Here is an 11,976-nt window from a genome sequence, read left to right as displayed (position 1 = left end):
TGGGTTTTCTGCGCATGAGTCACAGGAGAAATACACTGGCGGTGCTCCTCCCGGAGTAAGTTTTCATTGAAAAGTGAAATTTCACATGGGAGAGGCTTAGCCCCTTCACCAGAACAAATAAACCTGGCTCGGTCAGCGTCTCCCCAACACCGTGCTGGAGAAGAGGAGCAGGCTGTGGCCCGCGACCCTCTCCCTCCCTTCCTGCTCTTATACGTCATGTTTTGATAAGTCTGATCACCCAGCAAGGCAAACGAATTAAGGTCTGTGGATTTCAGCCAAAAAATGGATTTCTTTTGGGGTGTATTTTTCCAAGGGCTGTTTGCTTATGAATCCTTGCAAAGGAATGGAGGAGAATACACAAAACTTCTCCTTCACCAAGGATGTTTCTTAGATTATTCCCATCAAAGACAGTCAGCCCAGGCTGGAAGTTTTAACCCTACTGACGCAGGCACCTTCCTGCCACTGCCACCTTCCACGGGTCAGGTTAACAGTCCTCACGCTGCTGGCCAGCCAGATATTAGCATGTTGATGCATTTTGATGTTCTCGATACAGTTCTCCTGTCATTTTTTATATTGTAGTTTATTTTAATTGCATATTACTCCAGATGTTTCACACTTAATCACTGAAATCCTGCAAAACATGGTCCTGCATTGTGGCTCTGATGGATTGTGAATGCTGATTTAGACTGCTCTACAATTAGTAGTAGTAGTAGTTAGCTTTAAAGTAGCTCTTTATAGCCTGTGAAATCAGTGGTACCATCCTGGGTGTCAAAGTTATCCCTGTGGACAAGTGGGTTAGAGGCTGTGACCAGTGGCTGGTGCCAGCTGCTCACCAAGCCAGGCTTGATCTCAGGAGACCTGTGCTGCAGACAATTGTGCAGCCTAGTGGACTTACTTAAGCACTGTTCACTCCTCTGTGGTCACCCAAACACCGAGGGTTCAAATCCCTGGGAAATCAGCAGCTAACTAAAAATTCCTAGTCTAGAGCACGCTGAAGAGCACAGGGCAGGTATGCACCAAAGCAGGTGAGGTCTTCATACTTGGAAACATCCCTGGTAGCAAAGTGGGTGTATGTTTTCACTGCTACCCAGCACCAGGCCGGTGGGGAGCATCTGCTGGACTGGGCCTCCAACCAGAATCTGTAACTGGTGTCTTTCCACAATGTGCCTAATGCTCCAGCTAGTACTAGTCTGAGCAGCCTGCTACAGAGGTGGTTGGGTTTGGGTTCTCTTATTCATCATATTTGCAGACTGCTCAACCCCCTCTGATCTTTCTCATTGTGGGTTTGAAAGTATCATGCTCCACTTAAGGGTTTGCCTGGAACAATCAGTGACTAAGACTGAGTAAAATGGAAAGGTTGAAGATAGGGAAAATACAACACTGGAGAAATGAGGTTTCTGTCATTCTAATCTTCCTCTAAATCTTACTAGTGTTGCAAACAGCAGGTTGTTGCCCAATGTGTGATATTAGACAATGTTTCCACATAGTGGGATTCTAGCCAGTTTGGATTTTTTCTGATTAAGTAACTATTTTTCATGAAACTGGAGAAAGCATAGTTGAGGCTAGTCTTGCCCATTTATCAGCCACTCACGTTGTGTGACATTTTTTCCACAGTGTTTTATTCCTTAATTAATTTAGGTTTCATACACCATGAAAAGCACTATCAGCATCCCTAGAGAGTCACCTCCTTCACTGATGAAGTGCCTGTAACCACTCAGCTACTCTCTTCTCCTCACAGGTTGCCTAATTATACCTAGTTTTCATACCTTGTGTCTGTCTAGACCAACAAAAAGCCCACCAGTAACTGTGACCAGAATTATGGAGTTGAAATTATCTGTAACACCTTAGAAGTCTTGTAAGCAAGCCAGGTACTGTGACTGCTTTAAAAATGCCCTAAAAACTGCCGAGTACTCTGGTATTAAGTTTTCTCATAAGGTTAATACAACTTCTTTGTAAAGCCTGCTTTTGATACTGGATTGCAATTAATTCACTTACTTAAGCAATTCCCTACCTCTCTCTTTTCTGGCTAGAATGACTGGTATGCCTGGGTACTTGCTACACTGGGGATTTTTGATTTCTGCCACTTACAGAAATGAATAAGGTCTATATCAATTGAGAAATTAAAATTTCTGTCATGAGAAAATGACACTAATTGAAACAGCTATCAGTAAGTCATCGCAGTAATTGCTCAAAACCTAAGATGAGGAAGTATTTTATGTTTAAATTTAATTGTTGCAGTCCCCATTCAAAGGTTACAAATGGCATGTGTAGCATTTGTAGTCGCTCTTATCTGTATGCCACTGTTAAACAACAGTTATGAATGGAAAAAGATTATCCTGTTCTTCAAAAAAAAATAATAACAAACCCAACAAAATGAACCCCAAACAGAACCTAAGCTATTTGAATATGACATGTCTTAGTACACGTCCTAAGAAAGATATTTTAAGGTTCTCTAAGCTTACTGTTTAGTGTATGGATTCAAAACGTGTGGTAGTGTACAAAAGGGGGAGTTATTTTAAATGACAGTTTACACCAATCAAATTATTTGCTGCTTTTAATTTTTTTTTTTAAATTATCAATTCTGTTGTTATAAGATGTCTAATTTGTGTCATTGTTCAGTGTCAAATTGGAATGCTTAGCTAGAGTCACATATATGAAACAAGAAATATGAATAATTTTATAAAATTCTGACATGAACCTAGGCAAACTTAATATGTGTTGAGTATATTTCTTTGAAGCTGGTATTTATTTGTTTGGGATTGAAGGGTTGGTTATTGAGGAGTCACTATGAAAAAAAGCTTGAAGAGTAGTGGTTGGTTTCAGCTTTCTGTATCTGAGAAAAATGTTGTTTACTCATTCAAGTTATGCTTGAGTAGATAAAGAACTTACTCAGACTTTTCCATTCACATAAACACTGAGTTGCAACTAGATTACTCTCATTTATCTTGTTTTGCAGATTTATAAATTGTCATTTTTTGCATTCAAATATTCAAAACTGGGTAATTTTGTTGTACACTAAAACACAGAGGATTTTTCTGAAGTGCATTTTACAGAAGGTCCAGATTATCCGTATTTAGAAACTCACTTGTCAGTGCATTGGATTAAAAGGTTCCTAATTATAATGAATTCCCCGTAATAGTTGGAATTAAGATGTTAAGATATTTACAGTATGTGAACTTCCCTAGAAACTAAGAACACTGAGTATTTTCAGATTCAGGTCTGTAATGAGACTTTTTTAACAGAGCAACTTAATTAGAGACCAGGGTTATTGACTTTTTCTGACATCAGTAGTCTTCAGAGCAGACTGTAAGAATTTATTTTCACAAAAGTTAATCTTCTAGTTACATTTAGCTACCATTTGTAGGTCTGTTTTTGAAGTCTCTAATCAGGCAGCTTCCTATGACCATTAGTAAAGTGCAAAAGTAAACTCTCAGACTTTTTTCTGCTCTGAATTTATGAAGGAAGACATAGATTTTTGTTGCTTCAACGAGCTTGTCAATTTGTTGAAGAAAGAAAATGCTTAAAATTGTATTAGTAGATAATAGTCTCAGTTCAAAATTATCAGCCAAAATGCCACCTGGCCCCTATCCAATATTTTGGGTCTACCTACCTGCATTACAAACCTAGTTTGTGGTTACTTTGGTTTATACACTATGGGTAGATTGCAGGTATCTATGCCTAATGAAGAAAATTAAGTATACTTGTCTATCTCTTCAAGATATGACAGCACTATCAAGAAAAGCTGCTACAGGACCTGAGATAGCTGTTATTTTCTTGCATGAGACCTAAAGACAAAAGCTTCCTGATGTCAGTGGATTTTTTTTTGCAAAATCAGGGTTTTGCAATGAAGTTTTAATAGCAGTATTCTCTAAGTTTAGAGTATTGATGTGGCGGTAAAGCTGAATATTAATAGTTTCACAGTATGCAGTTACATGGTTTCTTACTTGAACCTAGATTTTAAAAGAGTATAGTGAAAATTAAACAAAAACCCTCTCCCTTCTTGAATTGGTAGCATGTTTCACCTCTGAATATTGTTTTCTAACTTTTCTGTTTGTTTTCTGTTGGTCTCCCAAAGCTTTCTACAAAAAATGACTTTTCTAAAAAAAGGGAGATAAATAGATAGTCAGCTACTGCAAATTCAATCAGAGATTTGAAAACCCACCACAGTTATTTCTTTTCTTACACATGATCATCTGTAATGCAAGCTTTCCTAACTATGGTCTTCGAAGTATTCTTTGCAACCATATGCAAAACTTACCGTCAGTAACATAACCAGTTGTGCTTGGGTTATTTCAGTAAGCTGTCTGATGACATGTACAAAGGAATACAAATTCAAGACATGCAAAGTAAAAATCTGTGCATTAATGTTTGTGATAGGTACCTGATAGTTTCATTAAGCAAGGATAATAAAATTAAGATTAGGTTTGTACAGTGCATTTGTAAATACTACTTTTCTGTTTAGGGAGTTCAGTCCTTAATTGTCTTCATAAGTAGACCATGTGCTCGAGAACTGCCTACCATCTCAGATACAACTGCCTAATTTTATTGACATTTTTGAATACTGAGAAGATGTTATAATGATAAACTTGAAAAATCCAAGTGAATTCAGAAAAAGCAAATGTTTGGCTGAACAGTTCTATACAAAGGCATGTCTTCATTGTGGCAGGGCTCCAAAATGAGTCTTCCTTTCTGTGTATTTTGCACAAAAGCAAAAAAACCCAGATAGTAAGTCCAAGATGAGGAAGACTTGAGAAAAAAAATCAGTTTTGAACCAAGGCATTCAGCAGACTGTTCTGAGATTAAGAAGATTATGTATGAAGGGAAAGGAATGATAACATTTCAGATCCGTCATTTTGCTTTCCTCTTCAGCAGGGAAGTGCTTGCAAATGTTCCACAAAATGGAACACTGTCCAACATAAAGTAAGAGCAGAACATGTTGGCAGAAATTTTGGAACATGTTTTTACTATGCATTTCATCAAAGATAGTTAGACAGTGCAGCAGTGATATCTCTAAAACAAAGAACTTTGGAAAAATAGCACAAAGGAGTTTCAGATTCATCATATCTATGTTGCTTAGTTTGCAAGTACATATAATTCCTAACTGCTACATTGCTGAATCTGATATTTTTTTTCCATCTAGTGTATAGCATCTTTGTAACCAGCTCTGAATTTTCATGGCTGTCACAGAGACAGGTAGTTTTCTTTGTGGAACTTCAATGTCTGATGGAAAAATACCAGAGAAGAGCCCACTTTCAAATCCTGAGGTGAATTTTCATACTTGACATTGGAAAAGAATCCTGTGTTATATTGATAAGTGCATACAAAGGCTCAATTAAAATAGCAATCAGTAATGCTCTTCATAATGCAAATGCGTATACATAAAAGGTGGGACAACGGCAATGGTCTAGAGGAGGGCCACAAAGATGATAAGAGGGCATTCTTGTAGCACTTATGCTACAAGAACAAGCTGAGAGAGTTGGGGTTGTTTAGCCTGGAGAAGAGAACACTCTGGGAACACTTTATAGCAGCCTTCCAGTACCTAAAAGGGGATTACAAGAAAGATGTAGAGATACCTTTTATCAGTGACAGGACAAGGGACAACAGTTTGAAACTGAAGCAGGTAGATTTAGATTAGTTATAAAGAAGAATTATTTTTACAATGAAGGTAGTGAAACACTGGACACAATTGCCTGGAGAAGCTGTGGATGCCCAAGCCCTGGAAGTGTTCAAGGTGAAGTTGGACGGGGCTTTCAGCTACCTGACCTAGTGAAAAACATCCCTGGCCCATAAAAGGTGGGGCAAGAGGATTGGAACTAGAAGAACTTCGAAGGTCCTTTCTGACCCAAACCATTCCATGATTCTTTGAAAATAGGTATATTCCTAGTCCTGAAACAAACCAGTTTACATACAATAATAGAGATATGCCAGTTTGCTTAAATCAATGGTTTGGACCGGTGAGCATTTCTTGCCTGCTGACCATTTCTTTCTGTAGGCATAACTAAGTATAACTATTCGAGGAAGACAGAAAAAAGCAGTGTCCAATTGAATGAGTCTTGGGAAGAACTGACTTTATTTATTTACCTTCCTTCTAAGATGAAGAGGACACTAAACCTATTGAGAAATTGTTTGTTGTTCATATTCTCATCCTACCCAAGTACATGATCTTGGTGCTGTTATATTTCCTCCTTAGTGCTCTCAGTTTTTTTCCAATTGTTATGCCCTTTCTCCAGCCAGATTGTCAGCTCTCCAGGGCAGGGACCATGCCTTCCTATGTATAGGTTCAGTGATGCTCACAGTCTGACTATTACTTTTGGCCACCGCTGCAACATGAAGAGCAGCACTGAATACAGAATGCTGTATTGAACAAATGCGACATTTAGAACATGTGAAAGGCCTCATGCAGCTGTGTGTATTATTGAACAAGGTTGACACTCAGGAATTCTGACTCAAGTAAAACATCCATGGTGGTTTTCCCTTTGGGCTAAATTTCATCATAATATTTTGTCTTACATACCAATATTATGAACTCTTTTACTATCCTGCTCTATAGTAGATCCTTTTTGAAATACATTCCTAATCTAGTTCCTATTTTCATCCACAGGTAATTATCAGATTTCACTTTAGGTCTTGTCATTGCTCAGATGACTGGAGAAATAATTTGAAGTAAAACATTAAGTCATGCAGTTAGACTGAAAGGAATGTTTATAAAAAGATGTTGAAGGTATATCAGGGCAATGACTGTAATATTTGCTTTACCAACTAAGAGTAGAAGAAAAGAGATATACTTAGAAAGTGCTTGTTTGGCTTTAATGACCTAAAATAAAATTTAAGAGTAAATACTATTTTCTTCTCTCCGTGTACAGAGTCTAGCAGCTACTAATTGAAGACCAATCTTTCAGGGTAAGTTTAGAAAGTGTCATGGTATGCCAGGTTGATTTAGTTGGGTTTATTCTGTCTGACTTGAGGCCTAACACAGCAATTGGTTTAAACTACACTGCATGTGTCATTTCAAAGCATTCAAAATTATCTCAACATTTGATGTCATATAGCCTACCAGAAAGTTCCATGGAAATAAATACATTATTCAGAAATGCATACAATCAGTCACGCTCATTTCAGTTGTATGCTGTAGTGATGGAGGTGGCTGCTGCCTTTATCTGAGAAAGGGGAGCCCCTTCCCCATCCTTCCAGCTGACTTGTGTTCTCCCGTGTGGTACCTGTCTAGGCTCTGCGACTGCATCAGGTCAGGCAATGGAGTGATGCTGCCAACAAGGTCTACAAGAGAATGGGCAATGGGACAAGGGAGAGAACAAACGACAACAGTCTTGACTCTGGTGCAACACTGACTTCTCTGTAGCTCTGGAGGAAACAGGGAAAAGCTGTGGTTTGTATGAGTTATCTGTCCGATGGTATGAGAGTAGGATGTGAATACAGGAGATAGGGAAAAACAGGACCAAATAAACCCCTTTCTCAGTAAATCTACCACAAAACCTGTAGTAGTTTTTTTGTTTTGGTCTAGTTTTACCATGCAAAATTTCCTATATGTATCTATCTATACAATATTGTATCTAGGCACAAGTACCATTTCCCTGCATAGATTGAACAAAATCAAATTCTTTGATCTATACAAACACAAAGACCATCATAAACAAATACGTACAGTCCTAAGTTTAGTTGATTTTATATTTCTAATCACCATCCATGCTTTGTTATGGGGAACACAATAGGGACTGGCTGTTCTGCAGAATGGGGTGTCCCACCAGTCATAGTATGACAGATTACAGCTTCTAGCACAATGATCCAAAAGAACTGTAGGAAGGTGTGCCTGCTCCTAGCTTTTCTGCTTTTCTTGATGGAAGGTTACAGTGAGTGCTCCTTTCAAGTCAAATTTCACAGAGGAAGCGAGAAAGAGTTTCTCCAAAGAGCCATGAAAAATCATAAGGAATAAGGAAGTCTTGACTTGATGGCATTGTTTCACTCACTGTCATGGACTTCTTGAGGAACTCCTATAGAGCTTCTTTTGGAATCATATTAGCTGAAGAGACTTTGCATGAAGAGAGAACCTGAGTAAGGGCTGGCAAGTTTAAGAAGCAAAGATGCTGCTTCAGAAGCTTGAAAATTATTGAATGTCTGGTTCCAGAAGCAGGTGTTTCCTCCCCCCGGACATGCAAGGATTACAGTCTGCCTGGATTCCCCTTTAAAGTTTTGTGGACAACACTCAACTCTAGTGAACAACTCCCAAGGAAATCAGCTGAGTTACACCAATGTAGGACTTAGCAGCTGAAAACAAAGCATTTAATGTGTTTGTGTATGTCCTGTGATGTGTTTTGTAGCAAATAAAAATTCCTCCAGATATTGTATTTTTCACATTTTTTACTGTAGCTCTGAGTTTTCATTTCACTTTGCATTAAAATGTGAATGGTTTCCAGCACAACTGTCCTGTTGTAAAACTTTGACTAATTAAAGTTTAAATTTGACTGTGGTATGAAGTAGCAGCAGAGCACTATTTAAAATGCCTGAGTTAATTAAGAAGGGCAAAATACTGTTTTTCTCAAGCTGCCATTTGCCTGTCCATAATTACTGTACTGTCCTTACAGGTTAGTCTTTGCCGAAGACTAAACAATAACAAGTAGTAACTTCAGTTTGTATTCCATCATGGAAAATTCAAAAGCACTTTACAGAAGTGTCTCCTATCACTGTTCTTTGCACACCACTGAGGAAGAGCATGTAATCTTTGTTAAAATAATGTTAATGAGCAGTGTTAGACAGGAAGAAAATGAAACATTCTTTTTATAGAAACCTCTGGGGAAATATGTAAGTAAGATTACATGTGTTAGAATTTGGATTGGAATTTGGATTTACAAAATTTTAATGCCAAGAAGGACCTGCATAACACAGGCAATGGAATTTCACCCAGTAATTTCTGCATAAAGGTCATAATTAGTTGCTGAGCTAAGATATCTTTTTTAGAAAGAGAGTCTTGGATTAAAGAGGTCAAATGATAGAGAACACACCACATCCCAAAGTCAGCTGATGCAATAGGTTTTTCTTCACTTCAAATCAAACAAAAAGAAAGCAAAGCAAACCAAAACCGTTCTTTATTTGTAATTTGAATTGAACACTTCTGCTGAAGTTGTCATTCATGACAACATCTGTAGTAAGAAAGTACCTGCTAACACAAGCATGAACATGTTTTAAGCATGAGCGTTGGTGAATGGAGAAGTAAAAGAAATAAAGCAAAGTAGTGCTCACTGTTCTTGTTCACTCACCTTTGTAAGGTCCCTCACTTTTCCCTTCTGGCTACTTGTTTCATCAGGAAGGGTCAGGGTGGTGTTGAGTGTTGAAGAGCTTTGAAGCACCTTTCGAAATGAACCTTACCATTATCTGGTCTTTGGAGTGAGCATCATTCACTGCTTTTCTGCCTGTGAGAAAGGAGTGTTTGGCTGCAAAGGAGCAGTTTTGGATGCTGCATCTGGTGTGCTGAAAATGTATCTATCTAACTTAGCACTCTTCATGGAGAATAATGGAGTGCTAGTGAGTGTTGGGAGATGGGGAGCATGAGGAAGGGAGACCTGCTTACCCCCCAGAAGCATCTTGGGAAGTCTGAAATATATCCGGTAAACTATATTCCATACCTGAAGAAACTGACCAGGTTCCTTTCTTTAGGGTTAAAAAGTAGCAAACAGAGGCCAGAAACTAAGGACGTATTTCCATCGTGGCGAGTGTGACCCAGTCAGTCCTGTCCCATCTGCGCAGTCCCAGCAAGTCCTGTGCACTCCAGACTGTCTGGTGCGCCTCCATGCTCTATGTGACCAAAGCCTTACCAAGACATACTTCTAAGAAGGCTGCAAACAAAATAAGGCTGCTGGAACATTCATTTCCTTTCTTATGAATCATTGGTGGCTATGAAGCATCTACAGAGCATCTCTTACTTCTTTAGGTTTCCAAGTACCATTAAGATAAATTTGCCATCGTTTTTATCTTGCTCGCTGTGGCAGCACCCAGATTATAGAAGTATTGCTCTCATAAATAATCAAGCTTTTTCTCTTTAAGAATATAAGAATTAGTTCACTCATTTTCTGTGACAGAAAATTGTCATGTGTTATTCATATCACATGAAATTATGTTTTCATAAACTATATACATATTTAAAATATATTATTTTGGAAAGATATTCCAAGCAGTGAATAAACTATGTATGTTAAGTGTGAGATAGTGATATCCTTGAGAAACACAAACTCAACTCATTTGAACCCATAAAGAACTAAGCACTGAGGTTAAACCATAAAATGTGGTGGGCAGTTTCTCACTAGGGTAAACCACTAGACTATTAGGTATGCAGGCAATATGTGTTTGTTTGCTCCCGTGGATACTGAAAGTATACTGAATTCCTCAGGACTTTAAATATTATGTTATAAAATGTTAAATCAATACCTTTAGGACAAAACCAGAATCCAACACATGCCACCTAAATGACTAAGGCTGAAAAATAAAAAATCAGGACTCAAGCTTCTGAAGAATTTTTTTTGATGGAACATATTTCCATTTCAGCTATAAAAAAAAGCTCCAGTTTAAACCCCTGCACTTGTTTACACCTGAGAATAATGATGTACCTTATTCATTTGCTTTTGGAAAAGGTTATTTTTGTTTCAGCCAAAGAAACCTTTTTTTTTTTTTTTTTTTTTTTTTTATAACTTACCCTGAAAGTTACCCACTCGCATGTTTTACCTACCACTTACTCTTTAAGAAATACAGGGGAAAGGAACGCCCCTTCAAACCTTTTTTTTTTTTTTTTTTTTTTGTATTACAGCATCTTTGAAGTTAAAAGTTACCCTGTCTTTTTAAAGGGAGTTTCCTGTTAAAAAAACCTAAGAAAATTACATGCCTCAATCCAGCAGGACAATTTATTGTTGTTTATGTCTACAGTGGACCTAACAGCAACACATATAGCAGCAAGCTTTCTTTCTGGGAAAACAAAACAAATGCTGTCCTTATTTTGTTAATGAACAGATAGATTTTTCAGAGTTCATCAAAAGTTAAACATTCTGAAGAGACCAAAATGCACCAACTAGGCGTCTTAAAAATAATCTGCATTGGGAAAGAAACAACTCAGAGAGTGCATTCATGTGAACACTGTTGTGAAAGAAATTTCTTAGAAGAGAACTTTGCAATGGTTTTTCCACACTCTAAATGCTGATTGTTGGTTTTTTAAATGCAAATTTCTGTGGCATTAATTCTGGGAATTTATCCAGTTAAACACATTCTTCCATTTAGCCCAAGAGGAAACTCTCGGCAGCAATTCTGAATCGTTTTATTTTAGCAAGATTGATGTGGAAACCTTTGTTTTGTTTTTTGACATCCTTAAACCTATCATGTGCAATGCGATGATACTTAACCTCAGAAATGCAACTTTTGCCAAACCAATGACGGGGCAAATAAATATTTACTCCTTGATTAAAATGAGGAAAATAACATGCCATTCAGGAATTTGGGCCTTTCTAGCTATCAACAATATTCTGTGTGCTCATTGCCCTCTCCTGGTTTCATCTGGTAATTTTGGGGGTTTAAAACATCCAAAACAGGTCTCCTGAGAACTTTATGCATTCCTTCAACAGATTTTTTTTTCATTTTCTAGTCCCATATATCACTCGCAAACAGGTTTTTTCAGGTAGTACAAACGACCTCTCCCTAGAGTGTACTGGAAACAGGCTAAGAGGCAGTGCTCGAGTCAGAGCTGGTGAGCTCTGCTGGCTCCTTGTGCTGTTGAGGTATTTCTCTGTGACATGTACTGAGGGCGATCCAAACAATGCTTGAATTTAAAAAAATGCTTTCCATAGCATACTGCCTTAAGTGCTTACAATAAAAGGAAGCCATTATGTGATAATAGATCATTATAGGTAGGAATCTTTCAGAGGGCAGAAGTGAATGTTTCTTCATCAAACATATACAGCCCAGTTTTATCAGTTTGTTCAGAGC

The sequence above is a fragment of the Calidris pugnax genome, unplaced genomic scaffold, assembly GCF_001431845.1.
Source record: "Calidris pugnax isolate Ruff unplaced genomic scaffold, ASM143184v1 scaffold209, whole genome shotgun sequence".
NCBI classification, from domain to species: Eukaryota; Metazoa; Chordata; class Aves; order Charadriiformes; family Scolopacidae; genus Calidris; species Calidris pugnax.
This window is presented reverse-complemented; position numbering follows the sequence as displayed.